The sequence below is a fragment of the Myxocyprinus asiaticus genome, chromosome 34, assembly GCF_019703515.2.
Source record: "Myxocyprinus asiaticus isolate MX2 ecotype Aquarium Trade chromosome 34, UBuf_Myxa_2, whole genome shotgun sequence".
Taxonomy (NCBI): Eukaryota; Metazoa; Chordata; class Actinopteri; order Cypriniformes; family Catostomidae; genus Myxocyprinus; species Myxocyprinus asiaticus.
The window spans coordinates 10,410,637-10,432,364 of NC_059377.1; the positions used below are offsets into that span (position 1 = coordinate 10,410,637).

At 37.7% G+C, this 21,728-nt stretch overlaps 1 protein-coding gene, 1 long non-coding RNA gene and 4 other non-coding genes across 10 annotated transcripts in view; 1 reads left to right on the forward strand and 5 right to left on the reverse strand.

The window, feature by feature from the left end:
- The window catches only part of LOC127425669 (DNA-directed RNA polymerase III subunit RPC7-like), a 307,967-nt gene that overhangs the window by 251,300 nt on the left and 34,939 nt on the right, over positions 1–21,728 (forward strand). The window lies entirely within an intron of this gene.
- On the reverse strand, positions 2,041–15,646 carry LOC127425672 (uncharacterized). 5 transcript variants are annotated; one of them, XR_007894651.1, is made up of 3 exons: positions 15,483–15,646; positions 13,264–13,436; positions 2,041–2,257 (listed from the first exon to the last, which is right to left on the reverse strand). It is a non-coding gene; the product is annotated as an uncharacterized LOC127425672 (long non-coding RNA). The 5 variants fall into 5 exon arrangements; XR_007894653.1 differs by having other exon boundaries at positions 13,249–13,436; XR_007894650.1 differs by lacking the exons at positions 13,264–13,436; positions 15,483–15,646 and adding exons at positions 2,530–2,702; positions 4,776–4,935.
- On the reverse strand, positions 2,338–2,469 carry LOC127425755 (small nucleolar RNA SNORA9). Its single transcript, XR_007894665.1, has one exon. It is a non-coding gene; the product is annotated as a small nucleolar RNA SNORA9 (small nucleolar RNA).
- Positions 2,800–2,932, reverse strand: LOC127425771 (small nucleolar RNA SNORA9). Its single transcript, XR_007894681.1, has one exon. It is a non-coding gene; the product is annotated as a small nucleolar RNA SNORA9 (small nucleolar RNA).
- On the reverse strand, positions 13,072–13,203 carry LOC127425756 (small nucleolar RNA SNORA9). The gene has a single exon (XR_007894666.1). It is a non-coding gene; the product is annotated as a small nucleolar RNA SNORA9 (small nucleolar RNA).
- On the reverse strand, positions 13,534–13,664 carry LOC127425772 (small nucleolar RNA SNORA9). Its single transcript, XR_007894682.1, has one exon. It is a non-coding gene; the product is annotated as a small nucleolar RNA SNORA9 (small nucleolar RNA).

The window sequence follows — 21,728 nt, forward strand, 5'->3', positions numbered from 1 at the left end:
GAATGACTCAGGGTTCATAAAATTCCAGTCAGCTGACAATATTAGAATAATATATATACACACACATATATATATATATATATATATATATATATATATATATATATATATATATATATATATATTTTTTTTTTTTTTAAACATAGGACTCAGATCTCATAGCAGGCCACACACACAAGAGAAACTAGATTCAGTTTTGTCCCTGCCTTTGTAACTTTCATTTCTAATTCTCTTTCTTGCTTTTGATAGCTGTTGCTAGCTGATAATTCAACTTCTGTGTCACAGTTTCAGCTTTTCTTTGTAGTGCAGCGTTCTAAAGCTCTAACCCTAACTTATCCTATCCCTAACCCTGACCCTAACCCCAAACATGACCCTGACCCTAACACATAGTGCTATGGACATGAATGTTACCTCAAATCATATGACTTATGATTTTTATCTGGTGGACAAAAATATCTTGAGATTTAAATGTGGGCTCTTTTGAGTTGGGTCATTAAGCCAATAAGCCATATAAAATATGACCAAAAGCAATGAAAAGACCCCAATTTCAGAAGAGATCTTCAAAAATGGCTCAAACTGTGCTCAGGTTTGCCAAGATACCAAAGTCTGCAATCAAAAGTCAGATTTCAACTTACACAATTGCATCATATTCTTCCAATACCAGGTATCTGAGGTATCCAGATAATTTTTTTATTGCTGTACTCTTACTGTATATCAACAATTGTATAATTTGTGTTATTTCTTCTAAGCAATATTAGGTGTCCAAGCAGAGTAACCACAGATGTAGTTTATTACATGAACTATAGACATGTTCCACTAACGTTTCACAACCACAAAGTATGTTTCTTTTGCCAGGGTGAGGTACCAAAGAACCACTAAACTGTTCTCCTGTGAAAGTGAAACTGCACAGTGCTCATGTCTCCACGGGAACAAATAGGAGTGTGTTCAACTCCATTAACTGCCTTAAAGGAACAGTTCATCCAAAAATTTTAATTCTCTCTTTATTTACTCACCCTCATGCCATCCCAGATGTGTATGACTTTCTTTCTTCTACTAAACACAAATATTTTTAGAAGAATGTTTCAGCTCTGTAGGTCCACACAATGCAAGTGAAAGGTGACCAGATCTTTGAAGCTCCAAATATCACATAAAGGAAACATAAACGTAATCCACACAACTCCAGCGGTTAAATCCATATCTTCAGAAGTGATATGAAAGGAGTGGGTGAGAAACAGATCAATATTGAAGTTATTTTTCTTTTCTTTTTTTTAAACTATAAATTCTCCTCCGTCCAGTAGGTGGTGATATGCAAAGAATGTGAATCGTCAAAAAAAAAAAAAAAAAAAAAAAAAAAACAATTGAAAGTGGAGATTAATAGTAAAAAAAGGACTTAAATATTTGTGTTTCTCACCCACATCTATCACATCACTTCTGAAGAAATGGATTTAACCACTGGAGTCTTATGAACTATATTTCCCCCCATGTCATTGTCTTTAAATCTAGAGGTTATGACATTTTCCAACAATTTCTGTTTTGTGGACAACATATTTTAACTTGTAGGCCATTCTTGTGATTCACACAAACATTGTGTTGCTGAATTTTCCCCAGGATATTAATAAAATACCATCCTATCCTATGGCATGTATCATCTACATACACTCCTGGCAAAATGGTGTAAAATAAACAAAATAAAAAGAACATTGATTTTGGGGGTTTGTGCTTTTTTCTACACTTGTAAATGTGAGGTTAATAGGAAAGGCAGTGTATGCTTTAGTACACAAACAACTGATTGGGCATTTATTACAAACAATTCAGTCTTTTGCAATTGAGTTATTGTAGCAATATTTAAGTCGGTCACTGGTTGTAAATCATACTGTAAAGTTTTGTATCGTTTCCCTATTAAAATAAAAACGCAAATAATTGAAGGTTAAAAAGGTGCACAGCAAATTAAAACACTCACGCACCATCTTCAGCATTATCCTTTTCATACAAGATATATGCATTCAGCAATGTGTAAAAGGATCCACAACCATTTCACTCTTTAAAGATGTGCTCTTTGTCTTTATTCAGTAGAACTTGTAACCAAACAGACGGTGTTCAAAAAAACAAAAAATGGATGTATTTGAACCAACAACACATGCACCAAATATTGTTAAATCTTAAACCAACATTTCCAATTAAATTATATTCTCTACAGTTGTTAGGTCTTCTTTAAGCAACAAGTGATCCAACTGCACTGCAAAGAACGAGTTTCTCCCTGTAAAAGAAAAACAGATGAAATATTTTGTTAAATAAGACTTCATTTGCCTCACAAGACTATAGACACTCTTCCAATACAAATGTTTGAAGATTATATAGCCGTGCTAGGAAGGGCACCACAGCAGGCCTCAAACCACCTCAAATCTCTCTAGCAGACATCACAGGAAAGGCAAGAGTCACAAAGACTCAACCTCGCTGAACAGCCTGCAATACTGGCTATTTCAATGTACAAGGATAGACAGTACTCAAGTTTACATCAAACTTTATTACTTCGGCTTTGCAACCTGTCTGAATCTTCATATGCAGAGCGGACTTCTTTCTTGAAGCTGCTTTGAGAAATTCATCTCTTAGATGGCATCAAACTCGCAACCAAAACAATGCATAGTATTCTTCAAGGTGGCCAGATGGATGTCCTGTTAAAGCTCCAGGGGAATTCCATTACACTGCAAGAGAAAGATCATTTTAGTACATTCACATAAAAGTGGCAGTATGTACAGGTTGAGAAGAACAAGACCCTCAAGTACATAATTGCGTAGCACTGCTTGTCAGGAGTTTCTATAACCGTGCAGTAGAGAGTACAATGCATGGCCTCAAACCACCCCAAATTCATCTAGCAGACACAACAGGAAAGGACAGAGTCACTTCAGACTCAACCTCGCTGATCAGCCTGCATAAATATGTACCACATTACTATTTTAGGGTTATATCTTTTAATACATAAATGTGATACAACAGGGATGCTGCACAGATTTTAAAATCAAATGTAAGACCTTTTTTTAAGGTGCTATATGTAAGATTGACAACAAGCGTTTGAAATGGGTACTGCAGTCCAAATTCAAAATATTGGAGAGTTGTCTGCCCCGCCCCAGACTTGAAGCTCATGCGGGTTGCCAGAATGTTGAAACGCAAATTAGCCAACTCAGCATCCGTTTTAAAGGATTTCTGGGCTTTAAGCTGTCTCCCATTTTCCAAAGGCATCTCCAGTATTTATCCTTGTTTTACTACGTCTCTGGTCATGGTGGTTTTTAGACGGATGGCGAGGCTTTTTAGGTCTGGTGGAATCGGTTATCTTTGATCCAGTTCGTTTGCTGGCTTCCATGGCTGCAGCACGCAGTGTTGTTTGCCTGCAAACTTGTTCAAATCTGGCAACCCGGTGGTGTCGAAATACTATTGGTGAGTGGGCAGTGGGCGGGATCACACAGGTCAAAACATAAACAGAAATTCCGGCCGGAATGGAAACTTCAAAGTAGAATATACTGGCTGTAGACAATATTTGGAGAATCCAGTATTTCAATTTAGCATGTTTCTTAATTCTCTAATGACATATGTTCATTTTATGGTTTAGTACAGTAAAAAATATTACATATAGCACCTTTAAGACTTGAACAAATAAAATTAGTATGGTATGTCATACCAGATCATATTAAAATTGCTTTATCTACCAATATATCAACATATCCGAATAAGAATTCACGAGTTTACGTACATATGAAAGTTTTTAAAATTGATATTAAATGTGTTAAAAATGTTCTTAGATTTTTATTTTTTTTTACTGTGGCAGGCACAGAGGCAACAATAAAACAAAAGGTAAAATAAAAAAAAAATTGGTGCAAACGCTGGACTTATAACTATCAACAAGCAAAAAATACACCTGGGACTCTTATTTTGAAATGTCTGTACTCTCAGTTGCTCACAAAAAACAGATAAGGGAAATAAAATATGCACTTTTACAAACATCTACAACTTATTACTATATACACGCTGTAAAATAAACATCATCATAAGACAAAAATAAGCAGTAATTAACAGATTTTGAACCACTCTGAAACCGCTGGAAACACTGTATCATGAGCTCCCCACGTGCTAAGAGAGCCGCGTCTTCACTTTGAAGCACGCAGCGCATACAGACTACAGATTTATTGAATTAAATCACAGCCTTTTCCTGTTTAATAATTACATTTGGCCATATCGTGATTCCTGTTTTCGGTCCCTAAATTTAAGACCTCTTTGAATGATAATTAAGACTTTTGTTATACCATTTAAGACTTTTTATGGCCTTAAATGTAAGACTTTTTAAGGACTCGCGGGAACCCTACACCAACTACAAGCAAGAAACTCAATTTGCTACTCATGCTATGAGCTTGTTTAATATTGCTAAGCAAATGTTAGTCATAGTTCTTAGAAATTACATAAAGACAGGTAAAAACGAGTACAATTACGTCTATTGTAAAGAACATAATGAAAATGTAAAATTCTGACTAAACTGAACCAAAAAATGCATTCCAAGCTAACATGCACGTGGACCCTTGTGACCACGTGTTTCAACTGAGACACCTTATATAAAGCCACCCAAAGAAGCTGAAGGATAAATGTAACACACTGTGACCCAATACTTCATCTTATAATACTTAACAGACAATCATTTACTTACTACCTAATTAACATTTAAAAAAGAATATTTGATCAAGCAAATATAACATTGAGATTTTAACAACAAAGTGTTATGTGAGACATACCGCCTTATGAAATAAACGAGTTTTCCAACAAGATCAGCAAGAAATAGTATTTACTGATACATCTTCCAGGACTTTGAATCTCCCCAACGTGGTCGTCAAGCGAAGCGAACGAAATAAGAGCGAGTGTTCTTCTTCTTCTGGTGTTAAGACCGCTCACTAGAAACGTTGCCTCCACCTACTGTACATTAAATGTCCTGCATGGGGGATTCATCTGAAATTAAAATCTAGAGCTCATTTATGGGATGCCACAAACCTATGAAAATAATAATAATAATAATTATAATAATAATAAAGTGCCCTATACAGCAGTGCACCCCTCTTACATGCCCTAAAAACATCCCCAACTCTAACTGACCTTCACTTTATGCAATCAAACAAACTATTATGCTTAATACTCCAACAATATACTTTTGTACTTCTGATAACCCATGGAAGCACTCTAGCTTATACATTTGATTGATTTGTTTCTTTAGAACTTTCTGTAAACACCTGCAGAAATGAATAAAAGCTTTCATTCAGGAATGGACTCACCTTACTTCCGACACACGTCCTCCATATTTTTTCTTGGCTTCTGTTAAGCTCAATTCAGCACTCTCTAGAGCCAGACAGAGGCACATCAGGACAAAAGACCATATTATAAAGGCCAAATTCCTTGACCTGTTTCCCACACTTCCACACAAAACTGTTACCTCCATAACTCTTATATACCATTCCCCCTGTAGCCTACTACACATTTCAAATGTTGATCCCTTTTCCATTCATTTTCATCATCTGCACAGACAGTCATCCCCACATTTGGTTTCACCTAATAAAATACATAACCGATCATTTAAAAATGACTTGACTAATTACATTCATAATATAATTTATGGAGCTGACAATTCCTTTAAGAAATAGTTCACCCAAAAATGAACATATACCTCATCGTTTACTCACCCTCATGCCATCCCAGATGTGTATGACTTTCTTTCTTCTGCTGAACACAAAAGAAGATTTTTAGAAGAATAGGAGTTATATTTTGGTCTGTTCTCACCCAAAACCAACTGGATCACTTCAGAAGGCATTACTTAAACAAGTGGAGTCATTTGGATTAATTTTTTGCAGCCTTTATATGCTTTTTGGAGCTTCAAAGTTTTGGTTACCATTCACTTGCATTGTATTGACCTACAGACCTGAGAAATTCTTTTAAAAATCTTAGTTTGTGTTCTGCAGAAGAGAGAAAGTCATATATATCTGAAATGGCATAAGAGTGAGTAATAATTTCATTTTTGAATGAATTATCCCTTTAATGCAGGAATGCAAAGAGTATTTATTTGTAATTAATCTCATACTCATTACAAATAATTTCTGCTCTGTGCACATAAAAAAAAAAAAAAAACTTTATGTCTGCAGGGAGGAACAATTGAATGATCATGTGAACTTTAGTTTATTCATTGGTCAGTTTTGAATGGTTTTATTTATTTATATATATATATATTGACAAATGCTTTTATATATATAGCTGTTTATGTGGTATCTGCATTTTGAGCCTGAACTTGAATTGTTCCTTGGGGAAAATGTACACATTTCACGATAAAAATAAGTATTTATCATTACAAACAAACACAGAACAGAAAGCTATTGATAAAATCTATTTTCTAAATGTGTGACAGAAAACTACTGCTGTCACAACATCTTCCACTAGAGGGAGGCATAATACTGTTAAGCGTGCTGATGTCAAACAGGAAAATAAACTTATCTACTTGTTTCAAGGTACCCCTATACATTTTTGGGTGAGTAGTAAGGATATGAAGGATAGGACAATTATTCATGCTAGCTACAACACCAGTACTGCCAATACTTAGAAGAGGTGGCTAGGAGAAATCTGTGCCATTTGTATGTGCACACATACCAGCAGAGTTACTGTAATGACTCCAGACGTAGTTTCACATGGTTTCGAGTTTTTGAATCAGAAGTATGAGGAAGAGTTTCAGGTTGACACATGGGGCTTTAATCAGTTAACACAGAGAGGCACACAGCAATAAGAGAGCACAGAGCCCTGTGCCAACACCGTTAAAGTAAGACAACGTACTGTGCCAAGAAACAGACATCAGTGTTACGAAATGAGACAGATGGACAACTCCTCTGTGCTTATATACTTTTACTTTCCAGCCTTTATTTTAATTTCTTCTCTTTTAACAAGTACCAAGTCTGCTTGACACAATTTAGGATGATCAAGGAAAAATCTTATTATAAATGAATGTGCAAGTGCATATTTGGTCTGTGTCTCTCCATGATACTTTAAGTCAGATCTCCTTCATTTACATCAAGAGGCGACCCAACACAGTACCAAAATTATCTACAAAAGTAATCATAAATGTTCTTGTCCAACATTGAAATCTATTAAACCTTTAAATTAGGCAGAATTGTTACAATAATACGTCCACACTAATATGTTTTCGTTTGAAAATGCATCTTTTTCTCTAAGTTTTGGCCTTCCGTCCACACTGAGATGGCGTTTTTGATAGCGAAAAAAGAGCTTTTCGAAAACACTCTCTCAAGTGGATACATTTGAAAACGCTGTCTTCGCATTGTAGAGTGGACAGGGAAAACTGAAATATCTGAAAAAGATTACGTATTTGTTGTCATGTGTCGCAGTCAACCCAAAACTTCAAGCTGGCGGCCCATGTTGTAGTGGCATTGTTTTTCCTGCTGTTCACTTTGATAGCATTGTTAAAGATAAATGTTCCTTTTAACAACCTTCACATTGCATTCCTTCAAAGGTGACGGGACGTTTACTAGGAATTTCTGTCCGGAGACAGAACACAACCAATTCAATTGCGTTTCAGACTGCACATGGAACAGCGATTTTTTCCAATAATCCTGGCCCGTGACCCTATCAGAACAGAGCTGTGCCCCTTTTTTGGGTCACAATCCACCAGTTTGGAACCACTCCTCCATTAGACATCTGCAAATTCCTCTAATGAGCCAGTTGCAGAAAACAAGGTTAAGTACTCAAATAGTCTTGGTTAAAAGCTGTCTGGCCAAATGACAGCTGTCTCTCTCTGCCAGCCATTAAGAACAGTAATCTATCCAAAGGAGGTCTGGGTAAGGTGAACTGAGTGTAACAATGCTGTAATGTAGCCCTGCAGCACAATGACGTATATCACCAACAGTAGGGTTTACGACGCTGAGAGCACAACTGGCCTTCAGGTCAGGCATCACTTTCCAATAACCAAATGGATGCTAGTTTAAATTTGCAGGTTATAGGATGCAGAATGAGATCCCGTATACATTGGAGATTCATAACTACAGACAATGTTGTGTTTTGCATTGAGTATACATGCAGCTGCTTTACCATGGAATTACATAAGCAGCACTGGTTTGGACAGTGAATGATGTATTTGTGTGTTTGTGGCGTACTCTCATCAGCTGAAGATTGGGGAGGAACACTGTGTTGAGCGGCCTTAAGGGCAAGAGGACACACACACTGATTTAGGGGAAGGTTATGACATTTATTGGCTCGCTTAGGCAAGTATCACTTTTACAATTGTTCATACATAAGGTTAGGAATTGGGGGGCCTGGGTAGCTCAGCGAGTATTGATGCTGACTACCACCCCTGGAGTCACGAGTTCGAATCCAGGGTGTGCTGAGTGACTTCAGCCAGGTCTCCTAAGCAACCAAATTGGCCCAGTTGCTAGGGAGGGTAGAGTCACATGGGGTAACCTCCTCGTGGTCGCGAATAGGGGTTCTCGCTCTCAATGGGGCGCGTGGTAAGTTGTGTGTGGATCGCGGAGAGTAGCATGAGCCTCCACATGCTGTGAGTCTCCGCAGTGTCATGCACAGCAAGCCACGTGATAAGATGCGTGGACTGACCATCTCAGAAGCAGAGGCAACTGAGACTTTTCCCCCACCACCCGGATTGAGGTGAGTAACCGCGCCACCACGAGGACCTACTAAGTAGTGGGAATTGGGCAAACCAAATTGGGAGAAAAGGGTATAAAAAAAAAAAAAAGGTTAGGAATTTGAAGAAATCCCGAACCCTAAGTATTAAACTTCAGTGCTTAGCACGTGGCGGACTCGAGTGCTGAACCATATTTAGAAATCAGAATATCAAAGAAACTTGGAGTTTGACTTTGGCTGGTAAAGAACCATAAAACAACCATCCAAAAAACCCTAGCAGCAGCATAGCAAGATGCTACAACACTCAGATCACCTTAAAGCTGAAGTATGTAATTTCTGCGACACACGCACCACCGAATGGAATTACAAAAATAAACAACGTCTTCAAAACAGCTTTCTGAACACGCCCCTCATCTGCCGTTGATCGAACAAACAAATAGCCCCACCCCCAACTAAAGTCATTGGTTGAGTTATGTATTTAGAGTGGGTCTAAACAGGTAGCTCAGAACAAACTTTTCACATGAATCTTATAGCGCCACACAGTGTTTACAGGTTTTGAGTAAATTAACCTATGAATGGCTTACTTTTAGTTGACTCTGCATATTAAGCTGTGTTAGGAAAAAGAATTTTAACACTGAAAAATTTACATACTTCATCTTTAAGCCAGCGTCACACTAGCCGTCTCCAAACAACAGGGTTTTGGTCGAGGTTGTCACACTTACAGACTGAGTTTTGCTGAGGTCTTGCTCTCTTCAGTCAGAGGTATGACACACTCACAAATTTAGAATGACAGACGTGTGACAGATATACACACTCCCTGAGACACTCTCTCCGATTCCCGAAATAACACCAGGAGTTCAGTGTGAACATAAACAATTGTAATAGAGAGATTTAAAATATGATTAATGGAGTATCTTTACCGTGTTAATGTGTGTAATTGTGTATTTATCCCCTCTGGGCTTGCCGTAGAAAGCGCATTTCCATATTCATCTTTCAGTGAACAAAGGATTTATGTTAAATAAAAACAGACTTTTCTGCCTCCACTTTCTGATTTTTAGTCATTTTAGTGTTGGAGAATCCCAGGAAAAACACTTGGTGACAGAATCACTCTGGATTACATTTGGAACTTCTGATATGTGGTTGAGTACGGTCACTGATGAAAGCATTCTGATCAGAGCATGATGTCTTGTCGGTTCTTCAGTAAAAGCGGCTCATTGGTCAATTGTCAAGACCACAAGTACTAACCCCGGCAACTGAATTATTTTTTTCTATCATGTTTGATGTGCTTTCCCATTTGCTGGAGCCATTAACTAAGCAGGGAGTCCAGACAGTCAAGAATTGACCTGCTGGCAGACTCTAATGCGAGCGCCAACTCCTTCTGACTCAACATGATCACACGTTAAGTGTGCATGTTGTTTCCAAAAGTTCCAGTACCCTAGGATCGGCGACATTATGCCAACTCACTGACAGGCAAAATCTCCAAGCAGATCGCATTTACCTTTCTTAATGGCGTGACCGGATGTGTGCTGTGTCGGCAGAGTAGGAGACCCAAGTTTGTATCCTACGTTGAAACCAGGAAGTACATTAATCAGTGATGAGCACGATTCAGAGGCTGCATTTTTCATCCTAACATTACATTTTTACTCCACTGGTGGTTAGACTTAGGTTTGGAGTTTGAGTTTTGGGGGGTACAGTTCATAAAACATGCATTTGTCTTCACTGTATTACATCTTGTACAGTTGAAAACAACTCACTTCACAATCGCTTTTTGCATCTAAGTGCAAGAAACACTTTTAGCGCAACAAACTATCGAAGGCATTGAATAAGTTCACAAATTTGTTTGAATGAGTTGGTGCAATGTTTCGTTTTAGCACCTGGAAATCACTGACCTCAATGTACATTTTTCACTGAATACCCAGAGAGGCTGTAGACTCCAGTACAATCCCAGAGAGGGATGATCAAGTGATAGTCGTGTACACAGCTGTCTGTGTAACAGGAGAACATTGGGTAGGTTTTGAAATCCACAGATCGACGGTTTAAGGTCTTGTTGCAGTATAATCTGGGAATGACTCAGGGTTCATAAAATTCCAGTCAGCTGACAATATTAGAATAATATATACACACACACATATATATATATATATATATATATATATATATATATATATATATATATATATATATATATATATTTTTTTTTTTTTAAACATAGGACTCAGATCTCATAGCAGGCCACACACACAAGAGAAACTAGATTCAGTTTTGTCCCTGCCTTTGTAACTTTCATTTCTAATTCTCTTTCTTGCTTTTGATCGCTGTTGCTAGCTGATAATTCAACTTCTGTGTCAGTTTCAGCTTTTCTTTGTAGTGCAGCGTTCTAAAGCTCTAACCCTAACTTATCCTATCCCTAACCCCAAACATGACCCTGACCCTAACACATAGTGCTATGGACATGAATGTTACCTCAAATCATATGACTTATGATTTTTATCTGGTGGACAAAAATATCTTGAGATTTAAATGTGGGCTCTTTTGAGTTGGGTCATTAAGCCAATAAGCCATATAAAATATGACCAAAAGCAATGAAAAGACCCCAGTTTCAGAAGAGATCTTCAAAAATGGCTCAAACTGTGCTCAGGTTTGCCAAGATACCAAAGTCTGCAATCAAAAGTCAGATTTCAACTCAAACAATTGCATCATATTCTTCCAATACCAGGTATCTGAGGTATCCAGATAATTTTTTTATTGCTGTACTCTTACTGTATATCAACAATTGTATAATTTGTGTTATTTCTTCTAAGCAATATTAGGTGTCCAAGCAGAGTAACCACAGATGTAGTTTATTACATGAACTATAGACATGTTCCACTAACGTTTCACAACCACAAAGTATGTTTCTTTTGCCAGGGTGAGGTACCAAAGAACCACTAAACTGTTCTACTGTGAAAGTGAAACTGCACAGTGCTCATGTCTCCACGGGAACAAATAGGAGTGTGTTCAACTCCATTAACTGCCTTAAAGGATCAGTTCATCCAAAAATTTTAATTCTCTCTTTATTTACTCACCCTCATGCCATCCCAGATGTGTATGACTTTCTTTCTTCTACTAAACACAAATATTTTTAGAAGAATGTTTCAGCTCTGTAGGTCCACACAATGCAAGTGAAAGGTGACCAGATCTTTGAAGCTCCAAATATCACATAAAGGAAACATAAACGTAATCCACACAACTCCAGCGGTTAAATCCATATCTTCAGAAGTGATATGAAAGGAGTGGGTGAGAAACAGATCAATATTGAAGTTATTTTTCTTTTCTTTTTTTTAAACTATAAATTCTCCTCCGTCCAGTAGGTGGTGATATGCAAAGAATGTGAATCGTCAAAAAAAAAAAAAAAAAAAAAAAAAAAATCAATTGAAAGGAGATTAATAGTAAAAAAAGGACTTAAATATTTGTGTTTCTCACCCACATCTATCACATCACTTCTGAAGAAATGGATTTAACCACTGGAGTCTTATGAACTATATTTTCCCCCCCATGTCATTGTCTTTAAATCTAGAGGTTATGACATTTTCCAACAATTTCTGTTTTGTGGACATATTTTTTTAACTTGTAGGCCGTTCTTGTGATTCACACAAACATTGTGTTGCTGAATTTTCCCCAGGATATTAATAAAATACCATCCTATCCTATGGCATGTATCATCTACATACACTCCTGGCAAAATGGTGTAAAATAAACAAAATAAAAAGAACATTGATTTTGGGGGTTTGTGCTTTTTTCTACACTTGTAAATGTGAGGTTAATAGGAAAGGCAGTGTATGCTGTAGTACACAAACAACTGATTGGGCATTTATTACAAACAATTCAGTCTTTTGCAATTGAGTTATTGTAGCAATATTTAAGTCGGTCACTGGTTGTAAATCATACTGTAAAGTTTTGTATCGTTTCCCTATTAAAATAAAAATGCAAATAATTGAAGGATAAGAATGTGCACAGCAAATTACAACACTTCATTGCAGCTGTCAAAAACACTCGCGCACCATCTTCAGCATTATCCTTTTCATACAAGACATATGCATTCAGCAATGTGTAAAAGGATCCACAACCATTTCACTTTTTAAAGATGTGCTCTTTGTCTTTATTCAGTAGAACTTGTAACCAAACAGACGGTGTTCAAAAAAACAAAAAATGGATGTATTTGAACCAACAACACATGCACCAAATATTGTTAAATCTTAAACCGACATTTCCAATTAAATTATGTTCTCTACAGTTGTTAGGTCTTCTTTAAGCAACAAGTGATCCAACTGCACTGCAAAGAACGAGTTTCTCCCTGTAAAAGAAAAACAGATGAAATATTTTGTTAAATAAGACTTCATTTGCCTCACAAGACTATAGACACTCTTCCAATACAAATGTTTGAAGATTATATAGCCGTGCTAGGAAGGGCACCACAGCAGGCCTCAAACCACCTCAAATCTCTCTAGCAGACATCACAGGAAAGGCAAGAGTCACAAAGACTCAACCTCGCTGAACAGCCTGCAATACTGGCTATTTCAATGTACAAGGATAGACAGTACTCAAGTTTACATCAAACTTTATTACTTCGGCTTTGCAACCTGTCTGAATCTTCATATGCAGAGCGGACTTCTTTCTTGAAGCTGCTTTGAGAAATTCATCTCTTAGATGGCATCAAACTCGCAACCAAAACAATGCATAGTATTCTTCAAGGTGGCCAGATGGATGTCCTGTTAAAGCTCCAGGGGAATTCCATTACGCTGCAAGAGAAAGATCATTTTAGTACATTCACATAAAAGTGGCAGTATGTACAGGTTGAGAAGAACAAGACCCTCAAGTACATAATTGCGTAGCACTGCTTGTCAGGAGTTTCTATAACCATGCAGTAGAGTACAATGCATGGCCTCAAACCACCCCAAATTCATCTAGCAGACACAACAGGAAAGGACAGAGTCACTTCAGACTCAACCTCGCTGATCAGCCTGCATAAATATGTACCACATTACTATTTTAGGGTTATATCTTTTAATACATAAATGTGATACAACAGGGATGCTGCACGGATTTTAAAATCAAATGTAAGACCTTTTTTTAAGGTGCTATATGTAAGATTGACAACAAGCGTTTGAAATGGGTACTGCAGTCCAAATTCAAAATATTGGAGAGTTGTCTGCCCCGCCCCAGACTTGAAGCTCATGCGGGTTGCCAGAATGTTGAAACGCAAATTAGCCAACTCAGCATCCGTTTTAAAGGATTTCTGGGCATTAAGCTGTCTCCCATTTTCCAAAGGCATCTCCAGTATTTATCCTTGTTTTACTGCGTCTCTGGTCATGGTGGTTTTTAGACGGATGGCGAGGCTTTTTAGGTCGGGTGGAATCTGTTATCTTTGATCCAGTTCGTTTGCTGGCTTCCATGGCTGCAGCACGCAGTGTTGTTTGCCTGCAAACTTGTTCAAATCTGGCAACCCGGTGGTGTCGAAATACTATTGGTGAGTGGGCAGTGGGCGGGATCACACAGGTCAAAACATAAACAGAAATTCCGGCCGGAATGGAAACTTCAAAGTAGAATATACTGGCTGTAGACAATATTTGGAGAATCCAGTATTTCAATTTAGCATGTTTCTTAATTCTCTAATGACATATGTTCATTTTATGGTTTAGTACAGTAAAAAATATTACATATAGCACCTTTAAGACTTGTCATACCAGATCATATTAAAATAGCTTTATCTACCAATATATCAACATATCCGAATAAGAATTCACGAGTTTACGTACATATGAAAGTTTTTAAAATTGATATTAAATGTGTTAAAAATGTTCTTAGAATTTTTTTTTTTTTACTGTGGCAGGCACAGAGGCAACAATAAAACAAAAGGTAAAATAAAAAAAAAATTGGTGCAAACGCTGGACTTATAACTATCAACAAGCAAAAAATACACCTGGGACTCTTATTTTGAAATGTCTGTACTCTCAGTTGCTCACAAAAAACAGATAAGGGAAATAAAATATGCACTCTTACAAACATCTACAACTTATTACTATATACATGCTGTAAAATAAACATCATCATAAGACAAAAATAAGCAGTAATTAACAGATTTTGAACCACTCTGAAACCGCTGGAAACACTGTATCATGAGCTCCCCACGTGCTAAGAGAGCCGCGTCTTCACTTTGAAGCACGCAGCGCATACAGACTACAGATTTATTGAATTAAATCACAGCCTTTTCCTGTTTAATAATTACATTTGGCCATATCGTGATTCCTGTTTTCGGTCCCTAAATTTAAGACCTCTTTGAATTATAATTAAGACTTTTGTTATACCATTTAAGACTTTTTATGGCCTTAAATGTAAGACTTTTTAAGGACTCGCGGGAACCCTACACCAACTACAAGCAAGAAACTCAATTAGCTACTCATGCTATGAGCTTGTTTAATATTGCTAAGCAAATGTTAGTCATAGTTCTTAGAAATTACATAAAGACAGGTAAAAACGAGTACAATTACGTCTATTGTAAAGAACATAATGAAAATGTAAAATTCTGACTAAACTGAACCAAAAAATGCATTCCAAGCTAACATGCACGTGGACCCTTGTGACCACGTGTTTCAACTGAGACACCTTATATAAAGCCACCCAAAGAAGCTGAAGGATAAATGTAACACACTGTGACCCAATACTTCATCTTATAATACTTAACAGACAATCATTTACTTACTACCTAATTAACATTTAAAAAAGAATATTTGATCAAGCAAATATAACATTGAGATTTTAACAACAAAGTGTTATGTGAGACATACCGCCTTATGAAATAAACGAGTTTTCCAACAAGATCAGCAAGAAATAGTATTTACTGATACATCTTCCAGGACTTTGAATCTCCCCAACGTGGTCGTCAAGCGAAGCGAACGAAATAAGAGCGAGTGTTCTTCTTCTTCTGGTGTTAAGACCGCTCACTAGAAACGTTGCCTCCACCTACTGTACATTAAATGTCCTGCATGGGGGATTCATCTGAAATTAAAATCTAGAGCTCATTTATGGGATGCCACAAACCTATGAAAATAATAATAATAATAATTATAATAATAATAAAGTGCCCTATACAGCAGTGCACCCCTCTTACATGCCCTAAAAACATCCCCAACTCTAACTGACCTTCACTTTATGCAATCAAACAAACTATTATGCTTAATACTCCAACAATATACTTTTGTACTTCTGACAACCCAAAACTGTTACCTCCATAACTCTTATATACCATTCCCCCTGTAGCCTACTACACATTTCAAATGTTGATCCCTTTTCCATTCATTTTCATCATCTGCATAGACAGTCATCCCCACATTTGGTTTCACCTAATAAAATACATAACCGATCATTTAAAAATGACTTGACTAATTACATTCATAATATAATTTATGGAGCTGACAATTCCTTTCCAATCCTTAAAGAAATAGTTCACCCAAAAATGAACATATACCTCATCATTTACTCACCCTCATGCCATCCCAGATGTGTATGACTTTCTTTCTTCTGCTGAACACAAAAGAAGATTTTTAGAAGAATATATCAGCTCTGTAGGTCCATACAATGCAAGTGAAAGGTAATCAGGTCTCTGAAGCTCCAAAAAGGAGATAAAGTCAGCATAAAAATCATCCATATAACTCCAATGGTTTAAGTAATGTCTTATGCAGCAAACCAGTTGGTTTTGGGTGAGAACAGACCAAAATATAACTCCTTTTTCACTGTACATCTTGACATTGGATCGCTTCAGAAGACATTGCTTAAATCACTGGAGTCATCTGGATAAATTTTTTGCAGCCTTTATATGCTTTTTGGAGCTTCAAAGTTTTGGTTACCATTCACTTGCATTGTATTGACCTACAGACCTGAGAAATTCTTTTAAAAATCTTAGTTTGTGTTCTGTGGAAGAGAGAAAGTCATATATATCTGAAATGGCATAAGAGTGAGTAATAATTTCATTTTTGGATTAATTATTCCTTTAATGCAGGAATGCAAAGAGTATTTATTGGTAATTAATCTCATACTCATTACAAATAATTTCTGCTCTGTGCACATAAAAAAAAAAAAAAAAAAACTTTATGTCTGCAGGGAGGAACAATTGAATGATCATGTGAACTTTAGTTTATTCATTGGTCAGTTTTGAATGGTTTTATTTATTTATATATATATTTTGACAAATGCTTTTATATATAGCTGTTTATGTGGTATCTGCATTTTGAGCCTGAACTTGAATTGTTCCTTGGGAAAAATGTACACATTTCACGATAAAAATAAGTATTTATCATTACAAACAAACACAGAACAGAAAGCTATTGATAAAATCTATTTTCTAAATGTGTGACAGAAAACTACTGCTGTCACAACATCTTCCACTAGAGGGAGGCATAATACTGTTAAGCGTGCTGATGTCAAACAGGAAAATAAACTTATCTACTTGTTTCAAGGTACCCCTATACATTTTTGGGTGAGTAGTAAGGATATGAAGGATAGGACAATTATTCATGCTAGCTACAACACCAGTACTGCCAATACTTAGAAGAGGTGGCTAGGAGAAATCTGTGCCATTTGTATGTGCACACACACCAGCAGAGTTACTGTAATGACTCCAGACGTAGTTTCACATGGTTTCGAGTTTTTGAATCAGAAGTATGAGGAAGAGTTTCAGGCTGACACATGGGGCTTTAATCAGTTAACACAGAGAGGCACACAGCAATAAGAGAGCACAGAGCCCTGTGCCAACACCGTTAAAGTAAGACAACGTACTGTGCCAAGAAACAGACATCAGTGTTACGAAATGAGACAGATGGACAACTCCTCTGTGCTTATATACTTTTACTTTCCAGCCTTTATTTTAATTTCTTCTCTTTTAACAAGTACCAAGTCTGCTTGACACAATTTAGGATGATCAAGGAAAAATCTTATTATAAATGAATGTGCAAGTGCATATTTGGTCTGTGTCTCTCCATGATACTTTAAGTCAGATCTCCTTCATTTACATCAAGAGGCGACCCAACACAGTACCAAAATTATCTACAAAAGTAATTGTAAACGTTCTTATCCAACATTGAAATCTATTAAACCTTCAAATTAGGTAGAATTGTTACAATAATACGTCCACACTAATATGTTTTCGTTTGAAAATGCATCTTTTTCTCTAAGTTTTGGCCTTCCGTCCACACTGAGATGGCGTTTTTGATAGCGAAAAAGAGCTTTTCGAAAACACTCTCTCAAGTGGATACATTTGAAAACGCTGTCTTCGCATTGTAGAGTGGACAGGGAAAACTGAAATATCTGAAAAAGATTACGTATTTGTTGTCATGTGTCGCAGTCAACCCAAAACTTCAAGTTGGCAGCCCATGTTGTAGCGGCATTGTTTTTCCTGCTATTCACTTTGATAGCATTGTTAAAGATAAATGTTCCTTTTTACAACCTTCATATTGCATTCCTTCAAAGGTGACGGGACATTTACTCTGAATTGCTGTCTGGCAACGGAACACAACCAATTCAATTGCGTTTCAGACCGCACATGGAACAGCGATTTTTCCCAATAATCCTGGCCCGTGACCCTATAAGAACAGAGCTGTGCCCCTTTTTTGGGTCACAATCCACCAGTTTGGAACCACTCCTCCATTAGACATCTGCAAATTCCTCTAATGAGCCAGTTGCAGAAAACAAGGTTAAGTACTCAAATAGTCTTGGTTAAAAGCTGTCTGGCCAAATGACAGCTGTCTCTCTCTGCCAGCCATTAAGAACAGTAATCTATCCAAAGGAGGTCTGGGTAAGGTGAACTGAGTGTAACAATGCTGTAATGTAGCCCTGCAGCACAATGACGTATATCACCAACAGTAGGGTTTATGACACTGTGAGCAGAACTGGCCTTCAGGTCAGGCGTCACTTTCCAAGAACCAAATGGATGCTGGTTTAAATCTGCAGGTTATAGGATGCAGAATGAGATCCTGTATACATTGGAGATTCATAACCACAGACAATGTTGTGTTTTGCATTGAGTATACATGCAGCTGCTTTACCATGGAATTACATAAGCAGCATTGGTCTGGGCAGAGAATGATGTATTTGTGTGAGTGTGGCGTACTCTCATGAGCTGAGGATTTGGGAGGAACACTGTGTTGAGCGGCCTGAAGGGCAAGAGGGCACACACACTGATTTAGGGGAAGGTTATGACTTTTAATGACTCATTAGTGGTGCTTGCTTAGGCAATTATCACTTTTACGATTGTTCATACATAAGGTTAGGAATTGGGGGGCCTGGGAAGCTCAGCGAGTATTGACGCTGACTACCACCCCTGAAGTTACGAGTTCGAATCCAGGGTGGGCTGAGTGACTTCAGCCAGGTCTCTTAAGCAACCAATTTGGCCCAGTTGCTAGGGAGGGTAGAGTCACATGGGGTAACCTCCTCGTGGTCGCGATTAGGGGTTCTCGCTCTCAGTGGGGCGCATGCTAAGTTGTGTGTGGATCGTGGAGAGTAGCATGAGCCTCCATGTGCTGTGAGTCTCCGCAGTGTCATGCACAGCGAGCCACGTGATAAGATGCACGGACTGACCATCTCAGAAGCAGAGGCAACTGAGACTTTTCCTCCACCACCTGGATTGAGGTGAGTAACCGCGCTACCACAAGGACCTACTAAGTAGTGGGAAAAGGGGATAAAAAAAAAAAAGGTTAGGAATTTGAAAAAATCCCTAAACCTAAGTATTAAACTTCAGTGCATCAGAATATCATAGAAACTTGGAGTTTGACTTTGGCTGGTAAAGAACCATAAAGCAACCATCCAAAACACCCTAGCAGCAGCATAGCAAGGTGCTACAACACTCAGATCACCTTAAAGCTGAAGTATGTAATTTCTGCGACACACGCGCCACCGAATGGAAAAACAGCTTTCTGAATACGCCCTTCATCTGTCGTTGATCGAACAAACAAATAGCCCCACCCCCAACTAAAGCCATTGGTTGAGTAATGGTTTTAGAGTGGGTCTAAACAGGTAGCTCAGAACAAACTTTTCACATGAATCTTATAGTGCCACACAGTGTTTACAGTTTTTGAGTAAATTAACCTATGAATGGCTTTCTTCTAGTTGACTCTGCATTTGTAATTGTGTATTTATCCCCTCGGGGCTTAGGGGCACATTTCCATATGCATCTTTCAGTGAGCAAAGGATTTATGTTAAATAAAAACAGACTGTTCTGCATCCACTTTCTGATTTTTAGTCATTTTAGTGTTGGAGAACCCCAGGAAAAACACTTGGTGACAGAATCACTCTGAATTATATTTGGGACTTGTGATATGTGGTTGAGTACGGTCACTGATGAAAGCATTCTGATCAGAGCATGACGTCTTGTCGGTTCTTCAGTAAAAACGGCTCATTGGTCAATTGTCAAGACCACAAGTACTAACCCCTGCAACTGAACGATTTTTTTCTATCATGTTTGATGTGCTTTCCCATTTGCTGGAGACATTAACTAAGCAGGGAGTCCAGACGGTCAAGAATTGACCTGCTGGTAGACTCTAATGTGAGTGCCAACTCCTTCTGACTCAACATAATCACACGTTAAGTATGCATGCTGTTTCCAAAAGTTCCAGTACCCTAAGATCGGCAACATTGTGCCAACTCACTGACAGGTGAAATCTCCCAGCAGATCGTATTTACCTTTCTTTGTGGCGTGACCGGATGTGTGCTGTGTCGGCAGTGTAGGAGACCCAAGTTTGTATCCCACATCGAAACCAGGAATTAATTAGTGATGAGCACAATTCGGAGGTTGCACTTTTCATCCTAACATTACATTTTTACTCCACTGGTGGTTAGACTTAGGTTTGGAGTTTGAGTTTTTGGGGGGTACAGTTCATAAAACATGCATTTGTCTTCACTGTATTACATCCTGTACAGTTGAAAACAACTCGCTTCACAACTCGCTTTTGGCATCTAAGGGCAAGAAACACTTTTAGCACAACAAACAGTTTGACTAGCTCCCTATCGAATGCATTGAACTTCTTCACAAATTTGTTGGAATGAGTTGGTGCAATGTTTTGTTTTAGCACCTGGGAAACACTGACCTCAATGTAAATTTTCCACTGAATACCCCGAGAGGCCGTAGACTCCAGCACAATCCCGAGGAGGGATGATCAGGTGATAGTGGTGTACACAGCTGTCTGTGTAACAGGAGAACATTGGGTAGGTTTTGAAATTCGCAGATGGTTTAAGGTCTTATTGCAGTATAATCTGGGAATGACTCAGGGTTCATAAAATTCCAGTCAGCTGACCATATTAGAATATAAGATTTCTTTTTTTTTTTTTTTTAAACACAGAAATCACAGAAAAAGTCAGATCTCATAGCAGGCCACACACACAAGAGAAACTAGAGTCAATTTTGTCCCTGCCTTTGTAACTTTCATTTCTAACTCTCTTTCTTGCTTTTAATAGCTGTTGCTAGCTGATAATTCATCTTCCGTGTCACAGTTTCAGCTTTTCTTTGTAGTGCAGTGTTCTAAAGCTCTAACCCTAACTTATCCTATCCCTAACCCTGACCCTAACCCCAAACATGACCCTGACCCTAACACTTAGTGCTACAGACATGAATGTTACCTCAAATCAAATGACTTATGATTTTTATCTGGTGGACAAAAATATCTTGAGATTTAAATGTGGGCTCTTTTGAGTTGGGTCATTAAGCCAATAAGCCATATAAAATATGACCAAAAGCAATGAAAAAGACCCCAGTTTCAGAAGAGATCTTCAAAAATGGCTCAAACTGTGCTCAGATTTGCCAAGATACCAAAGTCTGCAATCAAAAGTCAGATTTCAACTCAAACAATTGCATCATATTCTTCCAATATCAGGTATCTGAGGTATCCAGATAATTTTTTTATTGCTGTACTCTTACTGTATATCAACAATTGTATAATTTGTGTTATTTCTCCTAAGCAATATTAGGTGTCCAAGAAGAGTAACCACAGATGTAGTTTATTACATGAAATATAGACATGTTCCACTAACGTTTCACAACCACAAAG